Below are 18,499 nucleotides of genomic sequence, written 5' to 3'. Positions count from 1 at the left end.
CAGCTTTTTCCTTGCTTGTAGTGGATCTCGATTCTAGGTGAATCGAGGAGTCTTTTTAAATCCTTTTTTTCTCCGTCTAATCAATTCTAAGGTTTGGAAAAGAGCATACTCGAGCACCCCAAAAACTATGTTTAAAACGAGCAGAAAGGCTGCATAGTCCCAGTACCTTTTTTCACTTAGTTTTTTCATAACATGTAATGGATCTCGATTATGGGTGAATCGAGTTGTCTTTTTGAATATTTTTTTTCACCGTCTAATCAATACCGAGGTTTGATAAACAGCATACTCAAGCTTCCCAAAAACTGTGTAAAAACGAGCAGAAATGGTGCATAGTCCTAGTACCTTTTTCACTCAATTTTTTTCTAGCTTGTAGTGGATCTCGATTATGGGTGAATCGAGGAGTCTTTTTTAATGCTTTTTTTTCTATCTAATCAACATTGAGGTTTGGTAAGCAGCATGCTCAAGTGTCTCGAAAACTGTTTAAAATGAGCAGAAAAGCTGCATAGTCCGAGTTCTTTTTTTCACTTAGTTTTTTCATAGCATGTAGTGGATCTCGATTATGGGTCAATCAAGGAGTTTTTTTTTAATCTTTTTTTTTTTTGCCATAAAATTGATACTGAGGTTTGTAAACAACGTGCTTGAGCATCCCGAAAATGTTGTTTAAAACGAGCAGTGAAGCTGCATAATTCCTGTATCTATTTTTACTAGTTTTTTTCAGCCCATATCGTTTATTAATTATGGGTGAATTGAGGAGTCTATTAGAATTTTTTTTTCCATCTAATCAATACCGAGGTTTGGTAAATAGCATGCTCGAGTGACCCGAAAATTGTGTTTAAAACGAGCAGAAAAGTTGCATAGTCCCAATTCCTTTTTTCACTTATCTTTTTCCTAACTTGTAGTGGATCTCGATTGTGGGTGAATCGAGTAGTTGTTTTGAATCTTTTTTTTTGCCATCCAATCAATACTGAGGTTTGGAAAAGAACATACTCGAGTGTCCTAACAACTGTGTTTAAAACAACCAGAAAAGTTGCATAGTCCTAGTACCTTTTTTCGCTCAGTTTTTTCCTAGCATGTAATTATGGGTGAATCGGGGTGTCTTTTTGAATATTTTTTTTTCATCGTCCAATCAATACTGAGGTTTGGTAAACAATATGCTCGAGCGTCCCAAAAACTTGTTTAAAATGAGCAGAAAAGCTGCGTATTCCTATTTCCTTTTTTCACTCAGTTTTTTCTTAAATTGTAGTGGATCTCAACTATGGGTGAATCGAGGAGTCTTATTGAATCTTTTGTTTTTTTGCCATCTAATCAATACTGAGGTTTGGAAAAGAGCATATTCGAGCGTCCCAAAAACTCTATTTAAAACGAGCAGAAAAGCTGCATAGTCCTAGTACCTTTTTTTCACTCAGTTTATTCCTTACATGTAGTGGATCTCGATTATGGGTGAATCGAGGAGTCTTTTTGAATCTTTTTTTCAACGTCTAATTGATACTGAGGTTTGGTAAACAACATCCCTGAGCATCCCGAAAACTTAGTTTAAAATGAGCAATGAAGTCTCATAGTTCTAGTACCTATTTTTACTCAGTTTTTTTCAGCCATATTGTTTATCGATCATGGGTGAATTGAGGAGTCTTTTAGAAGATTTTTTTTTCGCCGTCTAATCAATACTGAGGTTTGGTAACCAGCATGCTCGAGCGTCCCAAAAACTATGTTTAAAACGAGCAGAAAAGCTACATAGTCCCAGTACCGTTTTTCACTCAATTTTTTTCCTAGCTTGCAGTGGATTTTGATTATGGGTGAATCGAGGAGTCTTTGTGAATCTTTTGCCGTCTAATCAATATTGAGGTTTGGTAAATAGAGTGGTCGAGCGTCCCGAAAACTACTTTTGAAACGAGTAGAAAAGCTGCATAGTCCTAGTTCATTTTTTTACTCAGTATTTTCCTAGCTTGCAGTGGATCTCAATTATGGGTGAATCGAGGAGTCTTTTTGAATCTACTTTTTTTGTTGTCTAATCAATTCTGAGGTTTGGAAAAGAGCATACTCGAGCGTCCCGAAAACTATGTTTAAAACGAGCAGAAAAGTTGCATAGTGCCAGTACCTTTTTTCACTCAATTTTTTCCTAGCATATAGTGGATCTCGATTATGGGTGAATCGAGGAGTCTTTTTTAATCTCTTTTTTCACTGTCCAATTGATACTAAGGTTTGGTAAACAGCATGCTTGAGTATCCCGAAAACTATGTTTAAAACAAGCAGTAAAGCCGCATTGTTCCAGTACCTATTTTTGCTTAATTTTTTTCAATCCATATTGTTTATCGATGATGGGTTAATCAAGGAGTCTTTTTTATTCTTTTTTTTTTTTTGATGTCTAATCAATAGTGAGGTAAACAGCATGCTCTAGCATCTCGAAAACTGTGTTTAAAACGAGCAATAAATCTGCATAGTTCCAGTGCCAATTTTTACAAAGTTTTTTTCATCCCATATTGTTTATCAATTATGGGTGAATTGAGGAGTTTTTTTGAATCTTTTTTTCGCGGTCTAATCAATACTGAGGTTTGGTAACTAGCATGCATGAGTGTCCCGAAAACTATGTTTAAAACAAGCAGAAAAGCTGCATACTCCCAGTACCTCTTTTCGCTCAGTTTTTTCCTAGCATGTAGTGGATCTCGATTATGGGTGAATCGAGGTGTCTTTTTGAATCTTTTTTTCGCCGTCTAATCAATACTGACGTTTCGTAAATAGCATGCTTGAGCATCCCTAAAACTATGTTTAAAACTTGCAGTAAAGCCGCATCGTTCCAGTACCTATTTTTACTCAGTTTTTTTTTAGCCAATACTGTTTATCGTTTATGGTTGAATTGAAGAGTCTTTTTGAATCTTTTTTTTTTTGGCCATCTAATCAATGCTGAGGTTTGACAAATAGTATGCTTGAGCGCCCTGACAACTATGTTTAAAACGAGCAGAAAAACTCCATAGTCCTAGTACCTTTTTTCAATCAGTTTTTTCCTAGCTTGTAGTGGATCTTGATTATGGGTGAATTGAGGAGTCTTTTTGAATTTTTTCTTTCGCTGTCTAATTAATACTGAGGTTTGGTAAATAGCATGCTCGAGTGCCCAAAAACTGTGTTTAAAACGACCAGAAAAATTGCATAGTTTCAGTACCTTGTTTTACTCAGTTTTTTCCTAGCTTGTACTGGATCTTGATTATGGGTGAATCGAGGAGTCTTTTTCAATCTTTTTTTTCACCATCTAATCAATACTGAGGTTTGGTAAACAGCATGCTCGAGCGTCCCAAAAACTGTGTTTAAAACGAGCAGAAAAGTTGCATATTCCCAGTACCTTATTTCACTCAAATTTTTCCTCGCATGTAGTGGATCTCGATTATGGATGAATTGAGGAGTCCTTTTGAATCTTTCTTTTCACCATCTAATCAATATTGAGATTTGGTAAACTGCATGCTCCAGCATCCCAAAAACTATGCTTAAAACAAGAAGTAAATCCGCATAGTTCCAATACCAATTTTTACTAAGTTTTTTTTAGCTCATATTGTTTATCGATTATGGTTGAATTGAGGAGTTTTTTTAATCTTTTTTTTCATGGTCTAATCAATACTGAGGTTTGGTCACTAGCATGCACGAGTGTCCCGAAAACTATGTTTAAAACGAGCAGAAAAGCTGTATAGTCCCAGTGCCTCTTTTTGCTCAGTTTTTTCCTAGCATGTAGTGGATCTCGATTATGGGTGAATCCAGGTGTCTTTTTGACTCTTTTTTTTTTGGCCGTCTAATCGATACTGAGGTTTGGTAAACAACATGCTTGAGCATCACGAACACTATGTTTAAAACCACCAGTAAAGCCACATAGTTCCAATACCTATTTTTACTCAGTTTTTTTTAGCCCATATTGTTTATCAATTATGGGTGAATTGAGGAGTCTTTTTGAAACTTTTTTTTTTTCCATCTAATCAATACTAAGGTTTGGTAAATAGCATGCTCGAGCATCTTGACAACTGTGTTTGAAACGATTAAAAAAGTTGCATAGTCCTAGTTCATTTTTTCACTCAGTTTTTTGTTAGCTTGTAGTGGATCTCGATTATGGGTGAATCGAGGAGTCTTTTTGAATCTTTTATTTCACCATCTAATCAATCTTGGGGTTTGGTAAACAGCATGCTCAAGTGGCCTGAAAACTGTGTTTAAAACGAGCAGAAAAGTTGCATAGTCCCAATACCTTTTTCACTTAGCTTTTTCCCAGCATGTAGTGGATCTCGATTGTGGGTGACTCGAGGAGTCTTTTTGAATCTTTTTTTCTGCCGTCTAATCAATACTGAGGTTTGGTAAATAGCATGCTCGAGTGTCCCAAAAACTGTGTTTAAAACGAGCAGAAAAGTTGCATAGTCCCAGTACCTCTTTTCACTCAGTGTTTTCCTAGCATGTAGTGGATTTCGATTATGGATGAATTGAGGAGTCTTTTTGAATCTTTTCTTTCACCGTCTAATCAATACTGAGGTTTGGTAAACATCATACTCAAGCATCCCGAAAATTGTGTTTAAAACGAGCAGTAAATCCGCATAGTTCAAGTACCAATTTTTACTAACTTTTTTTCAGCCCATATTGTTTATCGATTATGGGTGAATTGAGGAGTTTTCTTGAATCTTTTTTTTTGCGGTGTAATCAATACTGCGGTTTGGTAACTAGCACGCATGAGTGTCCCAAAAATTGTGTGTAAAACAAGCAGGAAAGTTGCATAGTCCTAGTACTTTTTATCGCTATGTTTTTTAAATAAATAATTTACAGAGACAGAGTTTAAGAATTAGAGATGAGTTTAGTTGGAGTTGGCCGCTATTTACTCAACTGTCAAAGATGAAGTGGGTAATTGCAAGTTGGGCCGAGTCCGAGTCCGGGTCCGGGTCAGGGTTGGCGCAAGTTAATGTGAAGTCAAATATTCTCACTTTGTCAAGTTTGACTTGGTTTCTAGAGGTTCATATTTTGGTTCAATAATGTTTAATTGATTTTAAATTAGTAATAAGAAGGGATTATCCGTCAACATGATGTATTTTCACATCCGTTTATAAGAAATAAATTGTATCAGATCATAAAATAGTTTAATTATTTAAACTTTTTTATTAGTTAAATAAAAAATTACCCAAATTTACTAAACATTTTAAGTAAGACCTCTTATGTTATTATTATTATTATTATTATTTTAATTTTATCTCTGTCTTTATCACCAAATAACACAAAATCCTTATCCTCAATATACAAGTGAAAAAAAAAAAAAAAATCTGATTTAAGATTAATATGTAGTAATTATAGTGGTTTTTGTTTTTGTTTTTGTTTTTAAATGATATAATATTAAAAAACATAAAATGTCGAAAATGTATTTTGTGTATAACGAAAACAAGAAAAGTTGTGTTAATTCAAATGGAGTTGAAAATTCGAATATAATGAACAAACTCGAGCATGATTAAATAAATTGAAGTGCTCGAGTGTTGTAATGCCCTTGCTCGAAGTGTAGCATTATTTAATATTAATAAAAAGTATAAGAGACATATTTGATAATATGTAGGGGTTTTTGGGTACAATGTCGATACAGTTCGTATATAAAATCATATAAGCCCCTTTATCATTTCTTAAAATCATTTATTTATTTATTATTTTTTGTGACTGGAGTGTCTAGGTCAGTTTGCGCATACATCGACTAATCCCAATGTCTACCGAACACCCTACTTTTGAGAGCAGGTTGTTCGAGTCAACTTATGTGCATCTCGACTAATCATCGGTGACTAATCCCCAGGGTTCATTGAACACTTTACTTTTGTGACTAGGTTGTTCAGATCAGCTTGTTTGTCCCTTAACTAATCCTTAAGATTCATTGCACAATAAACACCTTACAAGAGTAATGAGCCAAAGAAGTCACAAATATGGTAAGTGATTACTTAGTGAGAGTCAAACACAAAACCTTTAAATAACATAAATTCTTGCTATCCAACTACATCCAATTGGTTAACATTTATACTTTATTGGAAGAAGGTGAAATCATGTTGGAGTTTATCAATATTTCCTGAAAAGTTAACATTTCAAAAATATATATTTTTTATTTAAACAATCATGAGTTATTATAAATGTTATGTCAATCTAGTTAACACTTAGTAGCGCACCGAATTTATGCATCGAATGACGTGATAAAATTTTGACCGTCAATTGATATTAATTTATAATTAATCGACGATCAAGATTACATCACGTCATTCGGTATATGAATTTGATGTACTACTTTCAGTAACTGTAGCATTACTCTTATTATAAATATTCATCAAAATCGAAGCTGATGGTTTTCATGTGTTTGAATATATAGGATCTCGCAGGTTGCAGCAAACTGCACAATCTTGTGTAGCAAGGTCTAGATGATAACAGCAAACTCATTAATGGCAACACAATTCTTATTCTTCATCTCGCATTTTGCTATATCTCTTGATACTATTACGAAGCTTCATACATTGCCTGTAGTTGTGGTTTCGACTTTTGAATGCTGCCTGTTAATGCAACTTTGCCCTTCGTAAACATCTATGAGACAATACATATATATTAGCAGCTACAGGTTGTTAATTATATATAACAAGGTTTTATTCTTTTTGTAATCAATTAAATTGTACTTTAATGGATATTCTTCTTCTCTTCCTTTTGTTTAACCAAGTCACATAGCATGTCTATTGCTGTATTGTTGCTACATCCTCCCCGGCTATCGCCTGAATTCATTTCTGCCATTGTCAATCTCAAAATGCATATGCTTTCCACAAAAAACCATACACTATTATTCCATAAATGATCAACTAATTGCCAATTGCCTTAATTTATATATTAAGGCAGGATATCTCTTCAAGGCATCTAACCCAACGCCATTTTGGTGTAAATGTATGGAAAATGTGCTCCAACCCAACACCAAAAACTACACTAAATTGGTGTAAGTGAACAGTGTCACACCAAATTTAGTGTAACACTATTCATCCACACCAATTTGGTGTGATACTATTCATCTACTATAAAATATATTTTATTTTCTTATTTTTGTTATTTGTATTTATGTTAATTTGATTATTATTTATATTAATATTTATAATAATAAATTTATAATAATTATATAATTCAAAAAATGAAGAAAAATTAAAAACAAAACTTTATTCAATGCAAATATTAAACTACAATAACTCAAAATAAAAATTAACATTAATTTAAAAACACTAAAATTAAAAGAAAATACAACATAAACTACAATAACAATTTAATATTCCGGTAGATTAGTTTCGGATCCTCTAAGATTATCAAAAGATTGGAAAGAACTAGAGTTATTTTGAAATCCTTGACCTTGTTATTGAGCTCTTTTTTGCATAATTCTTGATTGCTCATTTTGAAAAAACTCACGCAGGCTTGGATCGATTATGGAATTCAAATACGATTTCAAAATGTCCGATTTCAAAATTTTCTTGCTCGACATAGACAAATCAAGGATACAGAGGCTCACCATGTTCTTCGAAATGCATTAATTGATCATTTGTGAGAATAATATATTAATTCGGAAAATTAAATTACTGTCAATATGAAATTTTACTTTTGTGCTATTGTTGTCTTTTTTTTTTTTTTTTTGGTGGCATTTTATATTAAATGAAATGTTTTTTATATTAAATGTAATGTTTATTTGATTAAATACATGCTTAATTTCATTAAATTAGTATAATTTTTAAAGTTATTATTATTTAATAAAAATATCATTCCAAATATTTAATTAATATATACAAAAATAATTATGAAATAGATTAATTTTTTATTATTAATAGAAAGAAAAAGAAAGAGAATATTGGTTTTAGTGTAATATTTGGTACAATAGATTGGAGATGGGATAGTAAAATATATAAAAAATCATATAAATTTAGTGTAAAACTTGTACTAATTTAGTGTTTGTGGTTGAAGATGGTTTTATAATCTTAATTCTTGTATGATGTACCTGGTTCCCTGTTACTAATATTAATGTCAAATTGGTACGGAACTAGTAGCAATCATATGCAGATCTAACATGCATGACCCATGATATTAATTATTTCGAAATAAGCACTATTTAGTACAGCCTCAAGCTTCTGCAGTTATACATTGTACTAAATGCTAGCTGCAGCAGCCATGTCGTTTAGAGGTCAAAACCTTTAACGGTATTTGACATCACAACTTCTGAATATTTTATTTTAGTTGAATAAGTCACCACTTATTTAAGATTTTTAGTTGGAGTTGAACGTGTATTTGGTTTGTTTAAGTTGTTGAACATGTTTTGTTATTTAGTAGGGGAGTATGATTGTAAGCGCTTATATATTTTCTAGATTTTTATTGAAATGAATATGATGATTATTTGCGTAAAAGATTCTATTTGAACTCTGGAGGTCTCTAGCTCCCTCAATTGAGCAAGAATTGATTTCTTCTCTATATAATACCAAAATAAGTCGCGGAAAGAAAACTTCTTCAAGCATGTTTGTATAAAGTGGTATCAAAGCCCAGACATGGACCATTGAATTCAGAAACTTGAGCAATCAGTGAAAACTTTAGCAGCGGATCAACAAAAGTTTATGATCGAAACCCAAATTTTGTTCAGCAAACTCATTGATAAGATTGATCAATTAATAGACCACTCTTTTGAGGAGAATAGAGAAGCCAAGTGCCTTATTTAAACCCTTGCGGTCATTGTAAAAAATTGCCCCATTCAAGCAACTATAGTCCAATCATCTTTCGCTCAAGCTACTGTAGTCCAATCTTCCTCTCAACAATTTTCTTCCTCTCAAGCCAACGTCTTCCAATCTTCTTTTGCTCAAGCCACTGTAGTCCAATCTTCTTCCTTGACTTAAATAGAACTTCCTAAAGATCTATACAAACTCCAACATGTAAACAATTTAAATAACCAACAGATAACTCAAATAACCAAATGTCACTTTCCAAGCCACTTCCTTCTATAGCACATCTTTACACATAACATTGCGCCTCCCTTTGAAAATTGCTCTTGTCCTCAAGAGCTTAATTTAACTAAGGTGACCATGGAATTTCAAGATTTTCACCAATAATGTCCATCACTTTGTCTGCATCACTATCGTTGAAGCAAGCTTGAATCATGAACAACTTTTTGCAATGATGTCCAAGACCAAATTTTTCATTACATTTGAATAATAATCCTTTCTTCCTTTTTTCATCTATCTCTTCCGTTGTTAGTCTCTTGATTGGCATTGTTATTACACCACTGTGAGCTTCATAACTTGTGGACAAAACTTTGGATGAGGCAAGATCACGGGTTTCATTCTAGCTTCGTAAAACTTGGCTAACCCAACGGCTAAGGATAATGTTGAAGGTTTTCCAGCTTGAACTTCATTTCTGATATTGTCTTTGAATTCACTAATGAAACAACTTATCTGCATTTCGAGGGCTAAATGGCCAATTTTGGAAAGCAATTTTTCGAACTTAGACTGACATTCCTCAACGGATCCTTGCTACCGCAATTTGGTGAGTTCACCAAAAAAGTCAAAATATTGATTTGGACCGTAACGAGAGTGAAGTCCATATTTGAATTCTTCCCAAATAATAATTGGTGCTTCTTGCTTAAGGAGTTGATACCATAATTGGGTGTCCCGTTCTAAATGAAATGATGTGAGCGACACTTTATCAATTAATGGACTGTCATGAAACTGAAAAAATTACTCAACTCGGCATATCCAATTGGTAAGGACTTCTTGGCCGTTAAAACAAGGAAAAGTCAATTTGATGAACTTTGGTGTGTACATGGAATGAGAGCCATCTCCAATGCTACTACCATGAGTCAATGTTACGTGTAAAGATGTGTTGTAGAAGGAAGTGGTGAGGAAAGTGGCATTTGGTTATTTGAGTTATCTGTTGGTTATTTAAATTGTTTACGTGTTGGAGTTTGTTGAGATCTTTTAGAAAGTTGTTTCTAGGAAGTTCTATTTAAGTCAAGGAAGTCTAGTGATAAAAGACATCTGATTAGATTGTTTTTCCCAATAAAGTTTTATTATTTAATAAAGCTTATTATTTTCTGAGGTCGTGGTTTCCTCTATCAAATCAAAGTCTATTGTTTTGCGCCTATTAGAATAGGTCCCAAGAAAAACAAATTGCAGTTCATACCAAAGTGGTATCTGAGCTTAGGCACATATTTAGGATTCTTTAGTTCGGGTTAAACTTATATTTTGATTTGTTTAAGTTGTTGAATGGGTTTTGCTATTTAGTAGGGGCGTATGATTGTAAGCTCCTATATATTTCCTAGATTTATATTAGAATGAATATGATGATTATTTGCATAAAAGGTTCTATTTGAACTCTAGAGGTTTTTAGCTCTCTCAATTGAGCAAGAATTGTTTTCTTCTCTATTTAATATCAAAATAGGTCGAAGAAATAATTTCTTCAAACATGTCTGTATCAAGTGGTATCAGGGCTCTGGCATGGACCCAGACATGGACCACCAAATTCAAAAACTTGAGTAATCGGTGAAAACTTTAGTAGTGGATCAACAAAAGTTTATGAAAGAAATCCAAGTTTTGTTTAGTAAACCCATTGATAAGATTGATCAATTAATAGGTCACTCTTTTGAGGAGAATAGAGAAGCCAAGTGCCCCATTCATCTTCCTCTCAAGCCAACGTCTTCCAATCTTCTTTTTCTCAAGCCACCGTAGTCCAATCTTCTTCCTCTCAAGCCAATGTCTTCCAATCTTCTTCTGCTCAAGCCACCACAGTCCAATCTTCCTCTGAACAAGCCATTGCAATCCAATCTTATAAAGCCACTACAATATCAGAAAGTATACGAAATTTGTTTGAACTAATTTTTCTAGTAACTCATATTAAGTTGTGGTTGTCTTTTACCCAGAGTAATCTGTTTCACCAAAACAAAATCCTTGAGGACAAGGATTGTTTCAAGAGGAGAGGAATGTTACGTACCCATTTCGATAATGGGTAAATGTTAATTAATTTGTATGTTAAGAGTTTTCTTATAGATTTATTTGTTAATTAATATTGAGTTTATCTCAATAATTTAAATAAATTAGATTAGGATATAGATAAGTTTTATTTTAGTTAAATAAGTCAACCACATATTTAGGATTCTTTAGTTAGGGTTGAACTTGTACTTTGGTTTGTTTAAGTTGTTGAACTTGTTTTGCTATTTAGTAGGGAAGTATGATTGTAAGCTCCTATATATTTCCTAGATTTGTATTGGAATGAATATGATGATTACATGCATAAAATGTTCTATTTGAACTCTGGAGTTTTATAGCTCCCTCAATTGAGCAAGAATTGTTTTCTTCTCTATTTAATATCAAAATAGGTCGAGGAAATAAAACTTCTTCAAGCACGTATGTATCACTCTTCAACCTCCCTTATGAAACCAAAAGGTTAGCCCTTTCTCATCCATCAAAACTTAGACCACACTTCATTGCTTCCCCTTTTTTCAATAGTTTTTGAGTGTTTGGACCCGACTTTTCCTCTTCTGCCCAAAGTTCTGTGGAGGCTCTCCTTAAGGAACCAAATTCAGACTTCAGGTAAAAGCATGTTATACAGTTTTCTGATCTTCTTTAATCATTGCATATCCACCTACTTTCGTTTCACAGCCAAGAAATAGCTTGTTGGTTAATAACCACTCAAGCACCCTTCTTTTACAGTCAGTTTCAACGGTGGATTTACTCATTTGTAGTTCTTACAATTGGTATAAAAAAAAAAAAAAAAAAACCATCTTCTGGACAAACCTTAGGGACGCCCTCCCTTATAGCAGATGGGAACTAGTAACACTCAGATTTAAATTGGTTTAGATTGATTTAGATACTAATTAAATGGCATGAGTTTAGTCATCTTTAACTCGTCTTGTTTCTTATATGTAAAGTGTTTCTGTTTTGACTTTGTTGGCAGTGGGACATTGAAGTAGTATAGAAGGAAGATGACAGCGCTATCAAAAGCAATAGTACAGGTTGTCCTAATGAGCTTAGGGAAAGAATTTCAGAGTAAATTCTATGAATTTGAATTCAGTAAGTGTCACTCACCTCCGGAAAGTGTGGAAGAAAAACAAGTTGAAGGGCTAGGGATGCACACAGACATGAGCTGTGTGACAATAGTTTATCAAGATGAGATTGGAGGGCTTCAAGTGAGATCTAAAGAAAGTAAATGGATAGACATAAACCCATCTGAAGACACTCTCGCTGTCAACATTGGAGATTTGATGCATGCATGGAACACTGGGAAGCTTAGGTCATCTGAACATAGAGTTGTTCTAAAACGTAATGCTAATAGATTTTCGTTGGCGTTCTTCTGGTGTTTTGAAGTGAGAAAAACATTTCAGCCTCGGATGAAGTTGTGGGGGAAGAAGATAACAGGATGTACAAGGCGTTTATTTGTAGGGATTATTTGAGATTTAGAGAGAGCAGCGAGAAAGGGAAGTTTGAGAAGGTGGGTTTTACAATGAAACACTTTGCAGGAATTAATTCATAACCAAGAGATGAAGAAGTGATTATAGGGTTTGTTAATTAAGTTGTTGCTATGTATATTTGTTCATGAATTAATCTGAAGCAATGAATTGAAGCTTCAAAATGTGTGGGTATGAATAAATAATGGTTCAATATGGTGGCTGATTTGATTTATATGTATAATGTGGATTGAGCCATTAAACGAATTTGAGTAATTTCCTGTTTGAACCGAAAACTTTAACAGATAATTAATGCCAAAGATCTTTTTGTGTAACCCTACAAAGAAAATGAAATAGATACTTTCTATTTATGCGATCTCGTGATAAACCAAACAAAAAGAAATTAACGAATCGCAAAGTAACAGTTTCATTAATTAATAATTGATTAAGTAATTAATTAATTATTTATTTAATACATGCTTTTATTTTTTTATTTATTACATCTTGTGATGAACCAAAAAAAAAAAATGAACGCATAGTAAGTGACAATTTAATTAATTAATAATTGATTAAGCAATTATGCATGGGAATAAGATAATAGAGTAATCGACATTTTCCCAGCCAAGGTTTGCCTTAATGACCTTTTTGACCCAAAAAGTTTCAAAATATCATTTTCCTATCCAAAGTTTATATTCCGTTAATACGTAAAATAGGTTTTACTTTCTTAGCTAGTGTTCGACGAGTTACTAGGAGTCAGGGTAAGTGAGGTTTTGTAGAGTAGAGATTGGTGGATTGAATGGTGGTGAGTGATTAAATATTCGCCACTAGAATCAATCAAAAATCAGCTAAGAACGGAAAGCCTTAGCTTTGCGATGGCCGAAAATCGATAAAAAATCAGGGGTCGGAGTAAGAGGGGTTCTGTAGAAAAGAGACCAGATGTTTAAATGGTGGTGACGGAGAGAAATTTCTCCACTGGAATCGGCTTTGGATATTAACAGAATATAAGCTTTAGGTGGGAAAATGGTATTTTGAAACTTTTTGGGTAAAAAAATGATCATAAGGCAAACCTTAGGTGAGAAAAATTAGTTTACTTATCATAAATGCAAAATTATCTTTCAAAGTTTAAAATAAGTTGTTATGTTAAAAAAAAAAAAAAAAATTAAATAAATTGGTGTGATGCATACTTCTTATTTACGTGAACTCGTGAGAAACCAAACGAAAAAAAAAAATTAACGAATCTAGCAAAATAATTAATAATTGATTAAGTGATTATGGTAGGCAACAAAGCCTCCTCAGGTTGAAGAATTAATGGAGTGCTAAATAATTGGCATTTCTCACACGGACGGCTCCCGATTATCGAATATGCACGTTTTGATCCGAGCTAGTGATGGCAATGGGCCGGGCCAGGACCGGGCATCCCTTGGCCCAAGCCCAAGCCCAAGCCCGACCTCATGACACAAGCCCAAGCCTGGCCCGAGCCTGCTACGGGTATGATAGGCAAAGCCCAAGCCCAACCCGACGGGTTTTTTATAACCGCAGGCCCGGCCCAAGCCCGCCTTTTTTAATAATTTTTATTTTTAAATATTAATAAATTTCAATTTTTTTTATATTTTTAATTTTAGAAATAGTTTTTAAATATTAATTGAAGCTATTTCTGCAAATAATTTAAACAATAAGTAAGCAATTAAAACTCCATAATATTTGATTATACTAACTTTTCAGCTGTGCATAATATGTTATGGTGCAATCCACTTTTATAAGTTGAACCAAACCCACCTAACTCATTTAAATGCAATTTTAACATGTTAAGCCTTTAATATGGGATGAAACTTGAGGTTAAGCAATAAGTAAGCAATTAAAACTCCATAATATTTGATTATACTAATTTTTCAGCTGTGCATAATATGTTATAGTGAAATCCACTTTTATAAGTTAAACCAAACCCATCTAACTCATTTAAATGCAATTTTAACATGTTAAGCCTTCAATATGTAATGAAAATTGAGGTTAAGCAATAAGTAAACAATTAAAACTCCATAATATTTTATTATACTAACTTTTCAGCTGTGCATAATATGTTATAGTGAAATACACTTTTATAAGTTGAACCAAACCCATCTAACTCATTTAAAGGCAATTTTAACATGTTAAGCCTTCAATATGGGATGAAAATTGAGGTTAGGGTTTGGGAAAAATAGATATATATATGTAGGATAATATTATAATTAAATATATAGTATAAAGGTAAATTAGTAAAATTAATACTAAAATTTTAGGGACGGGCCGGGCCGAGTCGGGCCTAAAGATATACCCATGCCCTACCCATACCCGAGGTCGGGCCTTTAAATCAAGCCCAGGCCCAACCCCAAGACCGCCCCTTTCGGGCCGGGCTGGGCCGAGTATCTGAAAATGTCGGGCCCATTGCCATCTCTAATCCGAGCCCACAGAGGTCGTCAAATCACACCTCAATTTTCCTGTCATTATTATTCAATTTAAATTAACATTAATTATATGTTTACCAATTTCAATATTACGTCAAACCTGATAAACTAAAATTAAAATACCTTAATTTTCGCTGCATTGCACTGATTATATTATAATAACTTAAATCAACAAGTCATTTGTTGATAATGCTAAACATTTTTCTTTGAATAATGAATAATGCTATAAATATGCTTATGTTTTTTATTTTTGAAATTTTCAATTTTTTTGTGCTTATAAATCATACAAGAACCAAGTGCTTATAATTTTCATTTCTATATATTCGAAAAATATACAAATAAGTTTAAGAATTGCATGAAAACACTTGCAAAATGAGAAAAAAATTCATGATCCTATTATGTTCTGAGTAAAAAGTGTTTTTCAGGAATATGAAGCCAAGCAAATATCAATTGGTTTCATTTTCAAATTATTATTTTTAAACAAACATGATAAATGATTTTTAAAATTTTTTCAAATACTATCCTTAAACAAACATGCCAGATGCATTTTCAAATTTCAAAATATAATTCAAATTAACCACGTTTCATTATTTTTTATACTTTCAGAAAACAAAAAAAAAACAAACAATAAAAATTGTATATATTCTAAGATGGTTATTTCTTAATAAAAGTGTATATCTAATATAATCTTAATATATAGTTAATTTCTTTCAATCTAAAGGTTATATATATAAAAAAGATTCAAAAAGACTCCTCAACTCGCCCATAATCGAGATCCACTACAAGTTAGGAAAAAACTGAGCGAAAAAAAGAACTAGGACTATACAGCTTTTCTGCTCGTTTTAAACACAGTTTTCGAGATGCTTGAGCATGCTGTCTACCAAACCTCAGTATTGAATAGACAACGAAAGAAAGATTCAAAAAGACTCCTCGATTCACCCATAATCAAGATCCACTACAAGCTAGGAAAAAATTAAGTGAAAAAAGGTACTGAGACTATGCAGCTTTTCTGCTCGTTTTAAACATAGTTTTTGGGATACTCGAGCATGCTATTTACAAAACCTTAGTATTGGTTAGAGGGCCAAAAAAAAAAAAAATATTCAAAAAGACTCCTCGATTCACCCATAATCGAAATCCACTACATGCTAAGAAAAAACTAAATGAAAAGAGGTATTAGGACTATGCAGTTTTTTTGCTCATTTTAAACACAGTTTTCTAGACACTCGAGCATGCTGTTTACCAAACCTCGGCATTGATTAGACAGCAGAAAAAAGAATCAAAAAGACTTCTTGAGTCACCCATAATCGAGATCCACTACATGCTAGAAAAAAGTGAGTGACAAAAGGTACTAGGACTATGCAACTTTTCTGCTAGTTTTAAACACAGTTTTCAAGCCACTCGAGCATGCTATTTACTGAACCTCAGTATTGATTAGACGGCAAAAAAAAAAGATTCAAAAAGACTCATCGATTCACCCATAATCGAGATCCACTAATTGCTAGGAAAAACTGAGTGAAAAAGGTACTGGGACTATGCAGCTTTTCTGCTCGTTTTAAACACAGTTATCAGGACGCTCGAGCATGCTGTTTACAAAACCTCAGTATTGATTAGACGGCAAAAAATAAAAAGACTCAAAAAGGCTCCTCAATTCACCCATAATTGATAAACAATATGGGCTGAAAAAATTTGAGTAAAAATAGTCACTGGAACTATGCGGCTTTACTAGTGGTTATAAACACAATTTTCGGGATGCTCAAGCACGCGCTTTACCAAACCTTAGTATCGATTAGATGGCAAAAAAAAAAAAAAAAAAAAAGATTCAAAAAGACTCATTGATTCACCGATAATCAAGATCTACTACATGCTAGGAAAAAATTGAGTCAAAAGGGTACTGGGACTATGTAGCTTTTCTGCTCGTTTTAAACATAGTTTTCAGGACACTCGTGCATGCTAGTTACCAAACCTCAGTATTGATTAGACCACGAAAAAAAGATTCAAAAAAACTTCTCGATTCACCCATAATCGAGATCCACTACAAGCTAGGAAAAACTGAGTGAAAAAAGGTACTGGACTATGTAGCTTTTCAGCTCGTTTTAAACACAATTTTTGGGATGCTCAAGCATGTTGTTTACCAAACCTCAGTATTGGTTAGACAGCGAAATAAAAGATTAAAAAAGACTCCTCAATTCACCCATAATTGATAAACAATATTGGCTGAAAAAACTGAGTAAAAATAGGTACTTGAACCATGCGGTTTTCTACTTGTTTTAAACATAGTTTTTGGGATGCTTAAGCATGTTGTTTACCAAACCTCAGTATCGATTAGACATTGAAAAAAGAGATTCAAAAAGACACCTTGATTCACCCAGAATCGAGATCCAAAACAAGCTAGGAAAAAACTAAGTGAAAAAAGGAACCGGGACTATGCAGCTTTTCTACTTGTTTTAAACACAATTTTCGGGACACTCGAGCATGTTGTTTACCAAACCTCAGAATTGATTAGACGGAAAAAAAAGATTAAAAAAGACTCATCGATTCACCCATAATCGAGATCAACTACAAGCTAGGAAAAAAATGAGTGAAAAAAAGTACTGGGAGTATGTAGCATTTCTTCTCATTTTAAACACAGTTTTTGGGACGCTGAGCATGTTGTTTACACAACCTCAATATTGATTAGATGGCAAAAAAAAAAAAAAAAAAAAAAAAAAAAAAAAGAAAAGAAGATTCAAAAGAAGTCCTCGATTCACCCATAATCGAAATCCACTACATGATAGGAAAAAACCGAGTGAAAAGAGGTACTGGGACTTTGCAGCTTTTTTGCTCATTTTAAACACAGTTTTCGGGACACTCGAGCATGTTGTTTACCAAACCTCAGCATTGATTAGACGGTAGAAAAAAAGATTCAAAAAGACTCCTCGAGTCACCCATAATCGAGATGCACTATATGCTAGGAAAAAACTAAGTGAAAAAAGGTACTGGGACTATGCAGCTTTTCTGCTCATTTTAAACATAGTTTTAGGCCACTCGAGCATGTTGTTTACCAATCTTCAGTAATGATTAGACAGTAAAAAAAAGGTTCAAAAAGACTGCTCAGTTCACCCATAATTGAGATCCACTACAAGCTAAGAAAAAATTGAGTGAAAAAAGTACTGGGATTATGCAGCTTTTCTACTCGTTTTAAACACACTAGTCGGGATGCTCGAGCATGCTATTTACCAAACCTCAATATTGATTAGATGGCAAAAAAAAAAAAAATTCAAAAAGACTCCTCAATTCACCCGTAATCCATAAACAATATGGACTAAAAAAAACTGAGTAAAAATGGGTACTGGAACAATGCGGCTTTGCTAGAGGTTTTAAACACAGTTTTCAGGATGCCCAAGCATGCTGTTTACCAAACCTCAATGTCGATTAGATGGTGAAAAAAGATTCAAAATGACACCTCGATTCACCCATAATCGAGATCCACTACATGCTAGGAAAAAAACAGAGCGATAAGAAGTACTAGGACTATGCAACTTTCTTGCTCGTTTTAAACACAATTTTTGGGACACTCGTGCATGCTAGCTACCAAACCGCAGTATTGATTAGACCGTGAAAAAAAAGATTCAAGAAAACTCCTCAATTCACCCATAATCGATAAACA

General features: G+C 33.4%; 1 pseudogene; it reads left to right on the top strand.

Annotated features, from left to right (window-relative positions):
* The window catches only part of LOC116109336, a 98,702-nt pseudogene extending 86,204 nt beyond the window's left edge, over positions 1–12,498 (top strand).
* Positions 12,499–18,499: the final 6,001 nt, after the last annotated feature.

This window comes from Pistacia vera, unplaced genomic scaffold, assembly GCF_008641045.1.
Source record: "Pistacia vera cultivar Batoury unplaced genomic scaffold, PisVer_v2 Contig578, whole genome shotgun sequence".
In the NCBI taxonomy this organism is placed as follows: domain Eukaryota; kingdom Viridiplantae; phylum Streptophyta; class Magnoliopsida; order Sapindales; family Anacardiaceae; genus Pistacia; species Pistacia vera.
This window is presented reverse-complemented; position numbering and strand designations above follow the sequence as displayed.